Source organism: Anser anser (assembly GCF_964211835.1).
Source record: "Anser anser genome assembly, chromosome: 5".
NCBI lineage: Eukaryota > Metazoa > Chordata > Aves > Anseriformes > Anatidae > Anser > Anser anser.
Window position 1 is genome coordinate 64,616,622 of NC_139725.1, and position 18,075 is coordinate 64,634,696.

The 18,075-nt window shown below is 50.4% G+C and overlaps 1 long non-coding RNA gene across 1 annotated transcript; it reads left to right on the top strand.

The window, feature by feature from the left end:
* Positions 1-6,770: 6,770 nt before the first annotated feature.
* LOC310900670 lies at positions 6,771-17,841 on the top strand. Its single transcript, XR_014585331.1, has 3 exons — positions 6,771-6,950; positions 8,297-8,460; positions 16,883-17,841. It is a non-coding gene; the product is annotated as an uncharacterized lncRNA (long non-coding RNA).
* Positions 17,842-18,075: the final 234 nt, after the last annotated feature.

The window sequence follows — 18,075 nt, forward strand, 5'->3', positions numbered from 1 at the left end:
GCAGGAGGTGGCAGGAGGTGGCAGGACACGGCGGCCATGCAGCACAGCGGGATGGAGATGGGGCAACTGCTCTTGCACAGGCACAAATTAAAGCCAAATTAAATTAGAGCCCCGTGGCCACCCAAACACAAGTTTTATCCCCAAAGAGCAGCAAACACGGGTAGTGTCCTCGTCACCACGGCTGGGTCACCCAGTGGATGCCACCCTACCCCATGCAAACCCGAACACTGCCTGTAGGGTGGGGTCTGCTCCATTTACCCATGTACTTTCCCTAAATACCCCCATCCTGTGCAACTGGGATATCGTGCACGCACCTGCTGGTCCCAGTTCTGTCCTGTGCAACATTTTCTACCAGATTACACTTTTTTGTAAGCGCTGCGTTGCTATAGTGCAGCTTTTAGGGCAAATCCTTTTCAGGGTCACCCCTCGGTGGCGTGGACGTGGGACACCCCGAGGCTGGACACGTCCGAGGGCAGCAGAGCCTCGTTCCTCACGTCATCCAGGTCTGTGCTCTGCTCCGTGCAGGCATCTGGGAAATTATCCCCGGCTGCCACAACACTAATTTTAATTTTAAAGAAATGAGCCATGAACTGTTGAAAATAATAATTTTCAATATGAACACCTGAGAGGCTGCTGTGGATATCTGCCAATATATTAATTTTATCTTAAATTCCACCAGGCTGAAAATCTGCTTGTTAGCGAGATGGAGGAGAAATATGTCGAGATGTGAGCGGGGCAGCTGGGGAAGAAGAGAGGAGAACCCAGTGTGGTGGGGCCGGGGGCGAGCCCTGCCCTCCTGGGAAAAAGCAGAAAGCTGGGAGAGGGAAATCTTTGAGGACAGAACAAACGAAATCATGCAAAATCAAGAGGAAGAACTCCATTTTTTTAAGCACTTGAGTATTTTGCTGGGAGTATTCGCCAACTTTGGCCAAGGAAACCTTTAGGGGGTGTTGAACTGAGGTATATAAATGGTGCCATGGCGGAGCCTGAGGTCACCCCACCACCGTGACTGTGCCGGCTGCGAGGAGCAGCACTGCCACGGGAGAGACCTCCACGAGGCGTGCTCAGATTATTTTGGGGTTTTCGTTTCCATCCACAGCATCGGAGAGCCCTTTGGAGGCAAAGGGTTTGCTCTTTCAGGAAAGTGCCGTGACCGCAGCGCAGGGCTGAGAGGTGGCTACTTCAGCACGCACATTAATCAACACATTAATTTTCTTGGAAATGTCTGTTTTGGCCGTTTTTACCAGTTTGCTGCTGGCTGTCCCTCAGATGGCTGTGGCAGCGTGGGTGTGCGCAATGCCGGTGGGCATCTTCTTGTGCACTGCTGGGCACAGCGGGATGCAGATCCCACCTCTCCTTTCCATCACTTGAATACCCAAAGACATCACAAAATCGATGATTTTGCTGTGTAACAGCAGTTCAAGTGGCCTTCTAATGGCCCTGTGCGCCAGCTGGTCCCCGAAGAGCTCATAAACCACTGTCACATGCTCCAAAGATGTGGCAGGTGTGTGGCACGCGCTACAGGACAAAGTCTTGGGGCATGATAAGTGGGATTTATATGCCATTGCCAGAACCCAGCCCTGTGTGTCCTGCTGGGTTCGGCTGTTACTCCGCCAAGCGTTAAAATTTCAATAAACCAGGGAACTATTTCCAACAGGAGCCTCTTAGGGCGTGCACCATGGCCAACGCGGTGCTCCTGCTCCTGCACACCCACACTTTTACCCTCGCGGCTGTGTTGCAGAGGCTGTGATCGTCTCAAGGGGCTTTCGGGGTACTCCCCAATGCCGATGGTACCCCTGCAGCACCTCTCACCCCGGTCTCGTCCCCACTGGTGTGGAGCCCAACACGGCGCGAGGGGATGCTGAGAGGCGTTTCCATGGAGCAGCCGAATCGGAGCTGGATTTTCCTCTGAGTGCTGCTAAAGTGCTGGGGTTGCTGTAGCAACATGTTTGGAGGTAAAACAAAACCAAACAAAAACCCCAAACCAAAAACCAAGGTGGGGAGGGAGGTTTTAGGAGGGGAGAGTTTAGTGTCAAGCCCAGGATGCTCAGCAAGTTGCCCAGGACATCGGTGTGGCACGGGGCTGAGCTCTCTGCTCCCTGCCTCCATCAAAGGAAATTATTTCTTTCCATCAAATTCTCAAAAGCCGAAGAGCAAGGTTTTGATCTGTGTGCTGGTTTGTTGCAGGGCTGGAGGTGGGTTTTCTCCCAGACTTGGCAAATTGTCCGGATCCAGGGGCACCCCAGGGGCTGCCACGCTGGTGGTCGGCGGGCACAGTGCTGCAGCGGTCCTGTGGCCACCCCACGTGGGAAATCGCTGACATTTTGGATGCAGGTTCATCCACACAGGGCTTTTTTTCTACACTTTGTAGGTGAAATATTTCTCTTCCCCTTTCTGCTTTTTATTCAACAATTTTATGGAAAAAAAAAAAAGTACAAGCGTGGTTTGTGAGCGCTGGTGTTCGCAGGGGCTTTGCTCGATGATGCTCAGCAAAGCTTGCAGGCTGCTGTCGGGACCAGAGGCGATGCTGGGCGTCCTCTCTCGAGCTGTTCCCAAACTGAGCAACTGCGAAGCAGTCCCAGGAAATCTCTTTCCTGGGGCTAGAGGAGCAAAGCCGACTGCAGTCGTCTTCAGCAGGTTTTACAGTGAGCGCTGTGGGTTTTTTCCACTTGCAGTCCCAGGAGCCCAGTCCTGAATTCCCTGCTCATTTATCTGCTTTTTTCCTAATTCCTCCTGAATGCTTCCCTCTCAGAGTATATAACAGCGGTTAAGAAATAACGTGTTCTGGAGGGCTTTTGCTCCCAGCTGAATGATGTTGTATAACTAATGCGATCCTGAGCGGGGCTGGCGCCTATTCTGCAGGCTCTGGGAAGCTGCCCAGGTCTCCCACCCCTGCCAGGTGCCCTTGGGGACCCAGCTGAATGGCACAGGGACAACGTGGGCCGAGCCCTGCCCGGGCTTGGTGTTGAGGGTGGAGATCTGGGTTGTGTTCCTCTGTGCAGCGGTGGTGAGGCAGGAAAGCAGAGGAGATGCAGCTTCCACCTCTGCTCAGCGAGCTTGTCTTCTTTAACACTTCAGTATCTACTAATAACATGCTGCTGGAATTGTTTTGCCTTTGTATTTTTGCTTTGCGGAACAGCCTTGGTCTTTGCATGATATATATCTTAATAGCACCTTGGATAAAGCAGAATACTGCTAATTCCATATTATGGGATTATTATGAACTCATATGAATTAATGATGCTTATAAATATAGTCCCATTGAAATCCTTGACACTGCATATTAACCTGGTAGCTGAGCCATAAAATGCAATGCATATTAAAAATCAGCAGCCTGCACTTCCAGTGCTTTCAAAATAGCCAGTCTTTCTGTGACATATCTGGTGTGAAAGGGTTCTGAAAATCCTGGAAGAAAGTATGACCACTTTTATCACGAGGGCAACGCATTTATACCGGAGACCTGTCACTTGGCTCAGCGGGTTGGATAGATATTAAAATATTTAGTGCCTTTTTTTAGTGGGATTTAGCTCCTGATCCTGATTCAGCCCACGTTTTGCCCACACGGAAAATCCCAGAGAGTTTGGGGACGGCCGTGCTTGCACCCGGGGATGTGCGGCTGCCTCCAGGTGCGGCTGCTCTGCGCTGCAGGTGGTCTGCTGAGACAGCTCCTCCGTTCGCCGACCTAGGGCAGGTTGGTTTTTTTTTTTTTTGGCCTTTCGTTTTAGAAGGTGTTACGGTGAGGCTTGAGGGAATTTCTGTGGTGTGACCTGACAGGCTGCACACAACCACAACGTGCGGCATCTGCAGCAGTAGCGAGCGTGGGCGATGTGCCGTGGGAATGCCCCGATCTGGGGAGGCAGACCTTGGCACGGGGCCCTCAGAAGTCTCTCCACCACCCCACTACCTCCTCATTTCTGTTGATCAATCCTATAGCCCCAGTTTTTAATCCGTCTCTTTTAACAGCCCATCCAAACCTCATGTTTGTGCGCTCTGCTCGCCGTGCAGGCACAAAAACGTGGCATTCGCGTGCCCACCAGTTAATTGAGCATCCAGCTGAGGGATCTGCAGGTGCTGTTCAGGTAAACCACTTCTGAGCATTGCTTCGGACCCTTTCAGGTGCCAGGGAGCCGCAGTGTTTGCTGCTGGCCGAGCAGAAGGGGCTGGCTGCCAGCAAAGCCCTCGATTTTTTCCCTTACAAAACATCCCCGTGTCAGGATTCAGGCACCTGTCTGTGCATTAAGCGTGCCGGGCTCTGTTTCCATTTGTGCAAGCAGAGGGAAATACTGAGCTTAGGGGGCTGGGGTAGGCACTGGGATGGGCAGGGGCTCACTGGTGCCCTCCAGCCTGCATTAGAGCGTCTACTCTATTTCCATCCTTAATTACTATCTCATGCTAACTGGGCTTCTTCTTGCTGTCACTGTTTAGAGCTCCAGCCTTGGAGTGCTATAAAGATAGTCTGGATGCAACCAAAATATTGCCATGAATATTCATCCCTGCCCATCTCAGAACTGTTTCTCTTCATCTGTTTGCACGCCTTGCGTGTTTTGGTTTCGGCGTTGGGCAAGGGAGTTCGCAGGCAGGATTGCCAGTCAAAACAGAGCCTTTTGTGGGATCCTTGCAAAAAGCGGTGCTTTTGGGTTCGCAGCCAAGCTGACAGCGCCCAGAGATCTGCTCCATGAGCCGCCGGGGCTGGGTGCTCCCTACGGCACCCGCCTCCATCCCGCAAACCCGCACGGAGGGAGCTGGCCCGGCGGCTGCTGGTCCCGTACGGGTGCTGAGGGGTCCTGTGGGTGTCTGCCCCCACTGGGGGGGTCGCCCTCCTTGTTCCATAAATACAAAAACGGTGCTTATAAGCAGAGGAGGCAGCGCTGTGCTTGCAGTTCGGGTTAAAGTGCAATGAAACAGGTTAAAAATTTCCTTCTAAGCTTTTTACTTCAAAGTAATATGAAAGAAGGTTTGCTGCTCGTGTTTCACCTGTGCTTTTCTCAGTCTGTTGGCGATTCGCACCCAACTCCTTTCTCCCCCCGTGTGCCTCGTCCCCATGCCCCTGTGCAGGAGTAAAAGGAAGGAAGGAGCAAAGCCCAGCACAGGCCCTCCTCTGACCTCTTGACAAAGTGCAACTGTTGGTAACCAAAAAGAGCCAGCATGTTGCCCCAGAATGATGTTTTATATGTTTCATGAAACCGGTCCTTTTCAACCATACGCTGCTCACCTCTCCTCTGTCAAGCCTGCAGCTGTTCCTGGCACCTTGGTGGTCCACAAGCTTTGCACGAACGCGGCAGCGAAGGGCCAGAGGCCTCGATGCTGTTCAAAAGAAGGCACCGAGTCGCGGTGAATGAGATCATCTGGTGAATGGCACAACGTTCTCTGCTTCCCTGCAGCCTGGGCTAATGTGGGGCAGGACACGGGAGAAAGAGAAACCAACAAGAGAAACCAAAACCCTGTCTTGGTTCAGCCCGGCATGGTCATGCTGTAGCGCTGTTATCGGCAGCAGTGGGTCTCGCACCTACTCCTGCTGCTCTTTTCCCCTTTGCTGCTTCTTCTCACTGAAATCTTGGGTGTTTTCAAAAAAAAATGTTTTATTTTTAAATTAATTCTTCTAATGAGAATTAACCCCAAAGACTCTTCCTGCTGCCCCTATCACGTCACGCCAGGGGAAGCCCACCCTTGTCCAGCAGAACCCCTGCCCCGGGTGGGGAATGCAGCCGAGGGGCGTCCTCCACCTGCAGACACACGACTCCATCTGCCTCCACCTGCACGTCTCCTCTTACCCATGGCAGCAGGGACCACAGGGCAGGAGAAGAGCATCCCCCAAACCGTGACAGATCCTGGCACACGTGGGACATCCCGCTGCTGCTGCCACCGCCCTGCTGGCTGCGGGACCCATCGCGGAGACGCAGCGGGTGGAGAACCCTTGGCTTTGGGATGCGGGTGGAGCTGTGAGGATGTGCTGCATCCCGGAGGTAATTCGGGAGGCTGGCTGCCAGCTCTGGACCAGTTTAAAGGGGGTGCTGGAGATGGGGCTGTCCCAGCGGGATGGATACAGTGCCCCGCACTGGCTGCAGCACGTTCCCATCACACGTGGCCGCTTCAGGCATGCCAGGTCTCTCATCTCCCATTTCCCTTCTTCTCTCCCCGCACCCCCATCTTGCTTTCAAAACTGGTATTTATTTTAAATGAAGTGAGCTTCTCTTCAAACAAACCCAAGCCATGGATGCTATAATTAGCAGGATGTAGTAATTTTTCTTCGAGCATAATTGGAAGGTTTGCCATTTAGGGATAGTACTTAAACTCTCCTATTTTATGGCTCATTTGCCAGAAAATGCCTGTGAAGCTAACAGCTTTATCAAACCTTATCAATGGGTAAGGAGTGTCAAAGGAGGGTGTTTGTGCTATGTGGTGTTAAACATGGTGCTGCTGCTGTTTGGTCTTATCATTTTACTAACTTCTGTTAATTGAATAGTCTTCCATGGTTGTTTGGTGATAACAAGCTACTAAAGCATGTCTGAAAACCTGTGCAAAGACCCATTGCAGGGCCTGAGGATTTCCATCTCTTCCTGCTGGGGCTGATTTGGGGCTGGGGTAGTTTTGGGGGGATCCCCTGGGTGGCTGACCACCTCCCTTGGCCACCTCAGCACCAGGAGGGGGCTCAGCCCCAGCCCCAGCTGGAGCAAACCCAGTAAGGTGCCCAGGCTGGGTAATCCTCATTAGCTGCTAAGCTAATTAGCAGTTCTCCCTTTCTGAGGAGCTCAAATTGAACATTCCTGATGAATATTGGTGGTGAAAGCTCTTCCTCTCTCTGAGGGCATAAAGGCACCTTTACCACTTTTTTGCTCCCTACTGAGCCTCAAGGCAGGAGGGCAGGGGTGGTGGGGGCCAGCTGAAAACCAGCCCCGAGCTTGCAATGGGTGCAGTCGCGCTCCTGGGTCTTCCTGAGCATCGTGGCCTTGGTGAGTGCTGAGCAGGAGGGCTTCCTTGGGGTCTGTTTGCTGAAAATATGCTTCTGGGCTTGAAAGTATTTCTCAGAAAGCAATCTGAATTGCATTAACTTCTAATCCCCTCCTTTTTTTTTTTTTTGATGCTTTTCTGGCTTCAGTGGAGATTTATGAAGTGCTGTGGCCTTGGCAAAGATCAATAGATAGCCTGTTAAACAAAGACTCAAAATTTACTGTTTGGATGATTTCAGGGGGGAAAAAATAATTTGAAGTCTTTAATATCGAGCTAAGTTTTGTAACAAGGAGGAACAGAGCCCCCATCCTAAATGAAATGTGGAACTTTTATTCCTAGACTGCCTGAAGCATTTAATTAACATCCTGAGGAGTTATATTTGTACTGCTTGGTGACAAAGCTGCAATAGTGGAGCAGGGGGCGGGAGGCTCCAGCTCCTGTCCTCTGCTGTTGCTGCAGGGCTGTGCCCGCCACCTTCCTTAATCCATCCAGAGCCACCCAAAAACCAGGCAGATGTCCTCCCTCTCTCCTACCCCTTCACCAAAAGAGCTCTCCTAGCCTTTCTCCTTTAGTTTATTAGCAACCTTCCCTTGGTTTCCAGCCTGAAGGTGTTTGCGACCAGCTTATCCTGATATTTTCCCCTCGTTAACACCTCTGCTTTGTGCCATGCTCTGGTTCCTTGTGCGAGGTTTGGTCTTCAGCAGGGCGCCTTCCTCTCCCCTGTGCCCAAACTCTTCAGGTTTTCGTTGTCTCCAACCCTGGGTTATCTTTGGCCCCTCTGCGTGTTCCTGGGACGCCTCAGCTAACAGAGGGTGCAGGTGGGGCTCTGCCTTGCCGGGGGGTTCAGACTGAGGCCATGGGCTTGGTGCTTGGTGATTCTCCAGTGCTGGAAATCCACCTCTGATACCAGAAATTCATCTCAGCACGGGGGCTCGGTGATGCTCCAGACCTTGCTCTGACCCTTCCCGTGGGCAAACCCATCCTGAGCAAATCTTTTGACCGGAGCCTGTTTATTAGCTCAGCGGGAGTGAAAACCTGCCAAGAACGTGGAGAGGAAGCAGGGGAGCAATCCTCTTTTATCTCCTTGGAAATAATGCGGCCAGGAATGCTTGCTCCTTCTTGATGCTTTAAATTTATGAAAGAGAACAATAATTTTGCAGCCTCTGAGAGTGAAATGTGGGGGGAACAAACGCCCCTTATTGACTTTTTAGCTGGAGCAGTGCAGGGAACATTACTTTGAGCTGCATCGCGCTAAGCTCGAATCCCAGGAGATGTCTTTGTTGATGCATAAGCTGTGACCTAAAATATTGACTTTATAAAGTAATTGAATCCCAGAATCATGTTTCAGATGAAAAGCGCTTGACAAATGACTGTAGGAAGGAGCCGAGCCTGAAGACCCGGGCACAGATGTGTTGGGATTTACACTGCTCAGCTCCTGCCTGCCTCGCCAGAAGAAAGTCCCCACCAGGCTGGCCCGATCCAGGCTCTGGGTGAGTTATGGGGGCCACAGGGGTAAGTCAGAAGAATCTCTTTCCTTTCTTCCCAGGAAGAAGGGTAATAAATCCTTCTGGCCCTATGAGAGGTGGACATTAGGGCCCGTGGAGCTCATACAGGGGGTGGGTGACCAGGAAAACAGGGGGACATAGCAGGTTTCTGTGGGTGCTGAGCTCGTTCTGACACGCCTTGATTTGCCTTTGCCCGTGTGTGGCAATATCTTGGTTCTGCACAAAATGAGTTTCGGAGGAAGTCCTGGCCCCAAATCTCTGCTTTGCCATGATGGGACCTGTGCTCATGCTGTGTCATGATGTGTCACAGCGTGCTCTGGGGGGAAAAGTAGGAACCCAAATGGAGCTGCTGCAAAACTAAAGCCCCATGGCGAGACTGATGAGGAAGAGGAGGAAAAAAGGTGCAATGGCTCTGCCTCGCCCCGAGCCATCCCTCTGGGGCTGAGGGCCATGAAAGGCAAATGCTGGAGGAGGACTTGTGGTTTAGCACCCAGTGCTGTGGCCCAACAAGAATCCCCTCCTTCCTCTACTCTTCAAAACAAATTTCCCTTCTTAATTTAAGAGGGCATAATTATATCATTATTTCAAATGTCTCTATTTAAACAAGGCCTTATTTTTGACTTATAAATTGTTACCTTGCTCATCCCACGATGACTGTTTTTCTTATAAGTACGTTAACCTCTCCGCTTTCTTTACTCATCCGTTTTGCATAATGTTATAATAAGCATTTAAATAACTGTAAAGGTTCCATCAGCTCTTGCTTTCATATCTCGCTGTTGCCATGACAACTGGCTATCCTTCTCTGTCTATTTTACCTTTTTTTAGATTTGGGCTTCTCAGTCCAGTGCTGTTAAAATCGAGTTAGCTCCGTCCCTCATTTGCGCGCGGTGCTGCAGCGCTCGGTGCGCGTTGGCTCTGCGCCGCTCCACGATGAGGATTTGTGCTGCTGGCTGCTAGCGAGGAAGCTTTGGGCTGGGAGGCAGAAATGTATTTTTCATTTTGCACAGCGTGCTGGCGGACAGGGAGATCTGCAGCAGTAATTACTGGGATTGGGGGCACCGGGGTGAAGTTGGAGCGGGCGCAGCTGGTTTCAGAACTCTGCAAAGTGGCAGCGCTGCCACGAGGGATGGCACTGAGTCCCTTGCAGAGAAGTGCAATGACATTTTTGTCAAGGCACTTGTTTAAAGTGATTCTTAATACCCTATTTCTCCATTTAAAAAGAAATAATCCGACTGCATCCTAATGTAGTCTGGTAAATATAGATCTGTCAGACCCAGACCATAGGCTTGTAAACAAATGCCAAAAGTTAATGCAAATGGCTAAAATGAGCCCGGGAAGGACTGATTCAATGGGGCTGTCTGCTGTGGGTGTGAAGCTCCAGCTTGTCCAGGGACATAATCTCTCCTGGCAAAGCAGGAGTGAACAGAAGGCAGCAGGGAAGGCTCGCAGTTCATGCCAGTCTGCATTTCCATCTGGAAGTAGGTGCTCTTAAAGATGATAAAATGGCAAACGAAGGAATTCCAGAGAGGCGGCTCATTTTTATTTTTTTTCCCCATGCCCAAATATAACATGTTGACACAGAGTGCCTCTTGGGAGCAGCACAAGGGACCCAGATGGAGCACGAGACAAAACCAAACGCTGAGCAAACAGGGCAACTCAAGCTGCTGGCATTTTAGTGCTGTTTATTTCGAAGGCAAGGGAGCATCTGCTTGTTTGGCCTCCGCTTTGGGAGAAGTCTCCATGCACTGACGGGGTGGGTTCTCCTGGGCTATAGGAAGGGACAAGCTCTGGGGCTCCTTCTCTGTTGGACTTGCAGCTCAGAAGTTGAAATCATTGGGTCAAGCGAGAGGAACTGACCCAGGGGAGGAAGAGGTGGGCTGTGGAAGAGCCAAATGTTCCTTAAAGCCACGCAAGCTGAGCTGGCCCACTCGGGGTTTAGACCATTTCCCACTGACCATCACAATCACCCCGATCACTTCTGACCACTAGGACAGCGGTCATGCACCCAGCAACAGCAAGCACGTGGCAAGGGGCCGGTGCAAGTCTATAGCACGAGTTTTTTGTTTATCTCTAGTTTGCTTCTGCAGGAGGCTGGTGCATTTGTTCATGGGGGTTTGTGCCCTATACCTACATATCTGTATCTTTGCAAAATTCAGGACATTAAAAAAAAAAAATCTTTTGTTCATTTAGATATGATATTTGGGGCAGGAACAGGAGAGTGCATTTTCAGTCCCTCGTTACATTTACACTTATCCATGTGGCATCTCTTGCCTTTCAGTACCTAAAAGGACCAAGTGCAGTGCTGGTGGAGGGATGCCACAAGACTTTCTGTTAGCAATGTGCGTTATATGAGCGAGGTATATGCGCTGGAAGACCCGTGTCTGCCAGTGATGTGCTCTGTGCCTTCCCTTGCAGGAATCCCATTTCCTGGCACAAAGGCAGAAATCCAAGCAGGGGCTGAGTTAATAGAGACGGACACGTGAACGTGCCTCGTCTGCTTTTCCCCGTAGAAGCACTCGGTGTGTCTGGTTAATTCATCTCGCCCGGTGTACGCTGACAGAGCAGCTTTTCTGAAACACGCTGCTTGGGAGCTGGCTGTACACCGGCCAGTCATGTTTAATATGTATAATTGTAGTTGCATCATTTATTAAATCAAATGGCTTAATGCATTTCACAGCAGTGACGTGCGAGCAGCTGTATTGCTGCTGCTCACTTGAAGGCTTGCTTCAAAACAAGTGCGAGAAGTGCTGGTCGTTTGGGTCGGACCTAAAGCCTGGCAGTGTCCCGTGCAGGCACTGCTTGCTTCTGGTGCCTGCTGGTGGGTGTTTTTCCTTTCCTTATGCTCTGCTTTAATTCCTGCGCAGTGCCCACTCCTTGCGGACCAACCAGGGATGTGGGATCTGTGAAATGACTCCGAGAAGTGCCCACACCACTGTCCCTGCCGATATGCCACGTCAGGGGCTGATGAACCCCGTGGTAACCAGAACACTTTGTGCACTTTGTGCATGAATAGTCTTTCTCTCTGGGGACTGGGAATTTTTTTCTTTTCCTTGGGACCTGCACAACTATTTTCCGTCCTAACTGTGCATGCGCTTGGGTAAGGTTTGCAGAAGGGATGTCCGTGAGGATCCAGTAGAATGGAATTAGGGTGAAGGGAAGGGTGAGGAAAGGGAAGGTGGGAAGGGAAAGGTGGGCGAGGCGGGGCAAGGACGGGTGTTCAGCCCACCTGAAGGCACTAACACAGATCCTGTTGTTGTATATTTGCTCCAGTGTGTATGTGAACCTGGGGCTTGGGTTTCTCTCATGGTTTCAGTGGTCCCCAAAACCCAGCCTGCTCCGTGCAGAGCCGATTCCTGTGTGCTTTTGCAAATAAGCCTGCTCAGATGCCATCTGTGTGCAAGGTATAGCTGCTAATGCCGGGGCTGAGCTAAGTGTCCTTTACGGGTACTTATCCATCTGGTTTGCCCAGATGTCTGCCAAATGGAGCACCCGCCAATGGCTGGGGAGGGGATTTGGCTTTGGTTTCTCCAGACTCTGGAGCAGCCTGGGGAAATGCCCAGTGTGAGTATGAGCACTGGCCTTGGACACGAGTCCTTTGGGGTGGAGGTGAGGACCTGGGGAGGCTGAGCCTGGCACAGGCAGCCTGGGAGGGGCAGGAGAGCTTGTGAGCAAGCTGGGGGAAAGCAGGAGGGATGGGACGGATGTGTGCCTTCTAAGAGCACAGTCCTCTTGCGCTGGGATGGAGCTGCTGTGCTGGGCAGCCTCAGGCAGTGTTTGTGTGGAGCTCCACAAGGTGAGACTGTGTCGCTATTTTTTGCTCATGTTGGCTAAAAAGCAATGCTTTCGGAGGAGAGCTCTGGATGCGGGGAATGCTTTCCCCATGGTCAAAACTTTTCACTATTCCAGGAAATAAATCATGAAAAGAGTGGGACGCGTCACAGCAAAAGAAAATGTAATCACAATTTCAGGAAAATCTTTTCATATTGATTACCCATATCTTCAGTGTCTGTTTTTAATTTTTTGTTTGTTTGTTTTCTGGGGAAGAAAAAACCCTTCCCAACTGCTGCTGCTCCGACTGGCACCGCTTCTCTCTGTGCAGGTTTGCTGCCTGCCTGTTTGGGAAGTTGCAGCTTTCCCTAATGGAGTTCTTACCTTTTCACCAGGTTCTGCCCCTTGAAGTGAGGTTGCTGGAGCTCTGCAAGGCTCTGGGTCCTGTCCCCCACCCCCCCCTGCTCACACAATGTAGGTGATAGATATATACCTGGGACAAAAGTGGAGGGCTGAGATTACCACCTGGGGCTGTGTACTTGAAGGAAGCTGCACGCTCACAGTCAAAAATATAAGTTTAGAGGTTTGATGGAGGAGAACTAGCTTGCACAGAGCATTGAGCAGAGTATGCAAGGAATAGAGTAGAAAGGAGTGTATAAACTGGGCGATGCATCCTCAAGAGCTGATGCTCAGCCTTCCTGTGGTAGTTGGCAGGTGCTGGTGGGGCTGAGCCACGTGTGGGACCCGTGTTTGCCTCTTGGTGCTTCTGACAGGGTGCAGGTGCTGCAGGATTACTGCTGTACTGCAGGCTGAAGTCTTTGTCCCACGGCTCTGTGTTGGCAGAGCTGTCACGTTACTGAGCCACCGTTTCTGTAGGGGGGTAAGGGGTGGTGTGAAAATAATGATAGGAAAATCATTAGATTTGCTTTAATGAATTAGAGCTGTACAGGCATTTAAATATCTCGCAAATCTGCTGATCAGCAAATCAAGCTAGTTAGTGTTTTTGCCCGCGTGAGCCGCACATACACACTAACAAGGTTCACTTGCTGATCTGCAAATCTACACAGGGCCTGAGTGACTGCGCTGCGTAAATTAGGGGAACAGGATCATTAAAACAAACATGTCATTCTTCTGGCAGTGCTTTCATTAATAAAATAAAGCCTCAGACGGGGAAATAGTTAACTTGGTTCTCTCTGTGGGTTTGCGAAGTAGTTAAGATGCAAGTAATTAGTCTAAGTATAGACCGGGAGCCTTGCTGCGAGCGCTCCCTTTCCACGCACGTTTCTAGATGCTGAATTCTTAAAGAGGAGAAAACCATCGCCTTTCTGCTGGTGTTTCAGGGTGTTTCACCTCGACCTCGCTGCCGGCTCGGGAAGGTCCGTCTTGTGGCCGCGCACCCTCTGAGAGGAGGCCGCAGCAGGGAGTGACGTGACTTTGTAAATCGTGGCTGGCACACTTGATAAGGGCCGGGTGTAAGGGCTGCAGGTGTGCCCCAGCTCTGAGTGAGCTCTGGCGTTGCCCCACGGCCGCTCTCTGCAGCACACTTGATGCTCAAGGCCCCTCTGAAGGCAGTGGATGCTCCTGAAGGCTGGGGCCTTTGGAAGAATCGGCAGGCAGCTGGTAGAGGTCGGTGCCTGCTCTGCGCCCCCTGCTCAGCGGTGCCGGCGGGTGCTCGGGGAGGAAAATCCCCATTTGCCCAAGATTGCTTTTTTGAGGGGGAAGAAAGGGGTGATTTGATGACTTGCTTTCCCTGAAGTGGTCACTAATGACTACTCTTCAGTGACTTTGATCCATACATTTTTTCCTCAGTTTGGTTTTCCATCATTTCAATTAAAATGCCCATTTGCAGTGGAAGCTGTCCTCTCTTAATAGTATCTTCTTAATTTTTACATACTTCTAATTTTTATTTATCTGGGAAGGAGATGCTATCAATGTGCTGTAGGTTTGGGCACTGCAGGCAATGGCTGGCAGAGCCCCTTCATGTAGTGATGGAAAAATCTCCTTGGAAACTTGTTCCAAATCCAGCAGTGCCCCTTGCCTGTTTTTTCCCCCTTGAAAGGAAATTACAGTCGTCTTATATTCTTGCACAATGAAGAAGCCCCCAGCTTCTGATGGTGATGAAGTTAAATCTGTTTTGGAGTTCACTTTGAAACCCAGGGTACAGTCGTGGCATTGAGCCAAAGGAAAAGGGTAATTCAGGATGCTCAGGCGATGCCACCATCCAAATACCAGGGATCTGCATTTTATTATTTTTATTGTTATTATTATTGTAGCAAACAATGCCTACCCTTTGTAATTATGTTGAGCTTTGGAAGGAATATCTCAGGAAATTCCGGGGCTATGCACCTGTGACTGAAATATCCAATTACGGTGATGTTCCTGTCCCTCACCTCTGCTAAATGCCTTCTTAAGCTGTCCATCTTCCATGCATTACTGCAACCTCTGACATCTGTCGCTGGGAATGAGAAAACTCCTCCACATCCCCAGTTTTCCGCAGCTGCTCGCAGTGTGCTGCGGGGAATTGTGCTCTTCCCCGTGTGCCGACTGGAGGTATGATGCCGCATGGCTTTTGTGGGATTTCTGTCGTTTCCCCTCAAACGTTGCTCCTGCTCCATGGTGTGAGGTCCCTGCAGACCTCCTCCCACCTGCCCTCCGTTCCCTGTGGTGCCTCTTGGAGCCGGGTGTTTTAGGGGTGAGGCTGGCCCCGTCCTCGCCATCGCTTTGCTCCATTCCCCACTGCCCTTCCCTTTGCTGGCTGCAGGCAGGATCCTGGTTTCTGCTTCTGGACTCTGATCCCCTTGGCACCAAAACGAACATTTAATTATCTGGAGTCCGATGTCCCCCTTCATTACTGCGGCTGTATTTACCCTTAGACCTTTAGGGATTTAATTGCATCAGTCCCAGATCTTTCTGCTGAGCGTAACTTGGCATTTCTCAGCGTGTTCCTCTATCTCTGCTGAAAAGGTCTCCAGGTCTGACAGTGGGGAGAGCAATTTGTCACTGTTTGGCCCAGGTAAGCTTTTTTGTGCAGCTGAGCGAGTTTTTCCTAAGCGTTTGCTTTTCCTCCTAATTTTCTATCGAACATCGCTCTGTGTTTCTCTTGGCTCGCCCCTGTAACAGCTTCTGAATATGGGAAGAGCAGCGGCCAGCTGATGTGTCCGCAGGGCTGCTCAGCGCCCCGGTCTGAGCGCCAGTGTGGTGCTGAGTTCTGCCTTCAGCCCTGCTCCGAACAGGGGACGGCTTCTGGGATAAAAGTTATGCTTACAGTCGGTTGCTAATTAGCAGCAGCAGAGTAATTATGTAACTGATGAAAGAGGGCTGCGATTTGTGATTTGGAGTTTTTTTTCTGCATTGTAAACATAAAGCTTGAAAAAAAGAGGGGAGCTATATTCCACTTGGGCTGTTTGGACATGGTTGTACACACTGGGAGGTTGGAGGAAGCCTTGGGGTGCTGGTAGGACTGGTTGGTGTGGGTCTGACCAGTTGGGGTGCTGTGGGAGGGCTGGGGAGCACTGGAGCAGCTCTGTCCACCTCTGCAGAAGCCTGGCGCTGCTCCCCTGTGTCTTCCTCTCATCGCCGGAAGACGAATGTCCCCCGGCGTTATCTCTGTTCCAAGCCTCCAGCTCCCTCCCGAGCCATCGCTTTCTGCAGCTGTTCTCATAGCTCTCCTGTTGAATCCAAATGAGTTCCCTTTGCCCCTGGGGGGATTTCCGTGTTAAGAGGGTTCATTTGTGAATACCCGTCAGCTGGTGATCTCGCACCCAGACCCAGGGCAGTGAGGATGGTGGGGAAGGCGGTGGGATGGCTTCTGTGCGCTCCATGCACGTGCTTCTGCCCACTGTCCATGTGCGAGACATAAATCTGTGAGAAGAAGTTCAGCCACCTCCTCTGAGGTCTGCATCAAGCCCTGCCAGCACATCCTTCTCTGTCAGCTCGTTTCTTCTTGAGCACGCCGATAGCTGGCAAGCAACGTGAGCTGCCAGCCCGCTTGCATTGCCTTCGTCTTTTAATGCATTTTGTGTTTCCTCCAGGTCTGCATGGAGCTCTGGGTGTAGCTGAGAGGTGGCTTTGCTAACTGGGAGCCCTCTGGGCTGCTTTCTGCGGGCACAGGGTGAGGTGCCCAGCACGGTGGTTGAGTTTCCAATGAGTCAAAGTCAAGCTTTGCTCTGCCTCTGGTGCATGTGCGGCTGTTCCTGGCATTATCTGTGCTCGTCATAAATCGAGTCCCTGTGGGGTGGCCTTTGGTTCAGCTCAGCCAAGAGTCCTCCAGCTGTGACAGCACTTCTCCTACAACCTTTAATAACTTTTTGGCTTTTTTCAGTTATAATGGGCACCATTAAATCATTTCCCAGTCAGCTCCACACAGTGGTACCTGAGAAACCATGGTTATTTCCCGTCCTAAATATAGGGAAAAACTGTGCATACACCTGCAGTGTTACTGTAGGTAAATGTTGACTTCCTAATGGGGATGTTAAGATGCAGCAGGGCACGATGCTGTCCTGAATGCTCGAATCGTGCAGTGGCTGTCGTGGCCTCTGAAGTGATGCAGGAGGGGGCTGTCCGAGAAAATAACTCGGGATATGCACACCTGAGAAGAAAATATGTAAAGACTGAAACACCCAAGAGCCAGTAATGAGAACTGGATTTTTATTTCTTTGCAGGCCATCTCCTAAATCAGGCTATCTCTCTTGGGAAGATCAGAAGGGGGGATGCTCCAGGGCAAGATGGCATTGTGCTGTTGGGAGCAGTAAGGCATGAAGTCTGGGATTGCCTCCAGCCTTGGGAGCCCACAGATGTTGGAAATGGGCTGAGCCTGTGGGATGGGTACCTGTGTTGCAAGAAACTCTGTGGGTGTTGGTGGTAACAGGGGTGATGGTGCTAGGAGGGGAGGGGAAGGGAAGGTTGAATTAATCTCATGTGGAAGGCCTAATGAGGAGACGGGCTGTGCTTACTGATGGTTTTCTGGGGTAGTCTTCCTTCATCCTGAGTGTTAGTGCCCTGAGGACTTCCAATCCAGGAGAAAAAGGTAAGGAGATGGTGGATGGACCACTCCTGTCCAACTTCGCACTAAACGTCTTGTGTGCTGGAAACATGAAAAGCCTCAAAGTTTCTCTAGAGATGTGTTCAGAAGACGTTTCTGGGAGAGGACTCTCTCCAGTGATGTAACAAGCTGCAGTTTGCTTCAAACTTTAAGTATTATAAATGTGGCTGATGTAATTCTATTTCAAAAAGCCTTAGAGGCTTGCAATAATAAACAGAGCCTTTTAGTACCGGGTTATTGATGCAAAATAGTTTAGCAAACTGGGTTGCTGAAGTGCAAATGCCATGTATTATTCATTAAACTTTCTTTCCACAAATCACTGCTTTCCATGGCGTAATGTTCCCCGGTAGCACCACTCTTCGGGAAGCTCTTTGGTGTGAGCCAAAAGTGGAGTCTCAGACCCATCCATCAGGACGAGCCGTTGGTTACGTTGTTGTCTTCCAAATGGAGTTCATAATGGGCAAAGAGGTTTAATTAATGCTTCAGAGTAATGTGTCTGTTTATAAAGAAATAATGTACTATAAAATTAGGCAATGCATAGTGAAATGTACCTTCTAATGGGTAGGCTGGCATTTTAAGTGATCAGTAAATCACTTAAATATTAAGACCTTCTTGAACAAGGATAATAAAGCAAGAGATTTAGAAATGGTAGATACCAGTACTTACAATTATCCACTAAATAAAACATTTTTATAGTGATCATAGAGTTAATCACCTCGCAGAGCGGACAGGTGATGGGGACAGTGGAAGATATGTGGCATTATTGCCTGCAGAAAAAGGAATTTCAGATGTATTCTTTAAGGCCAGAGTTAA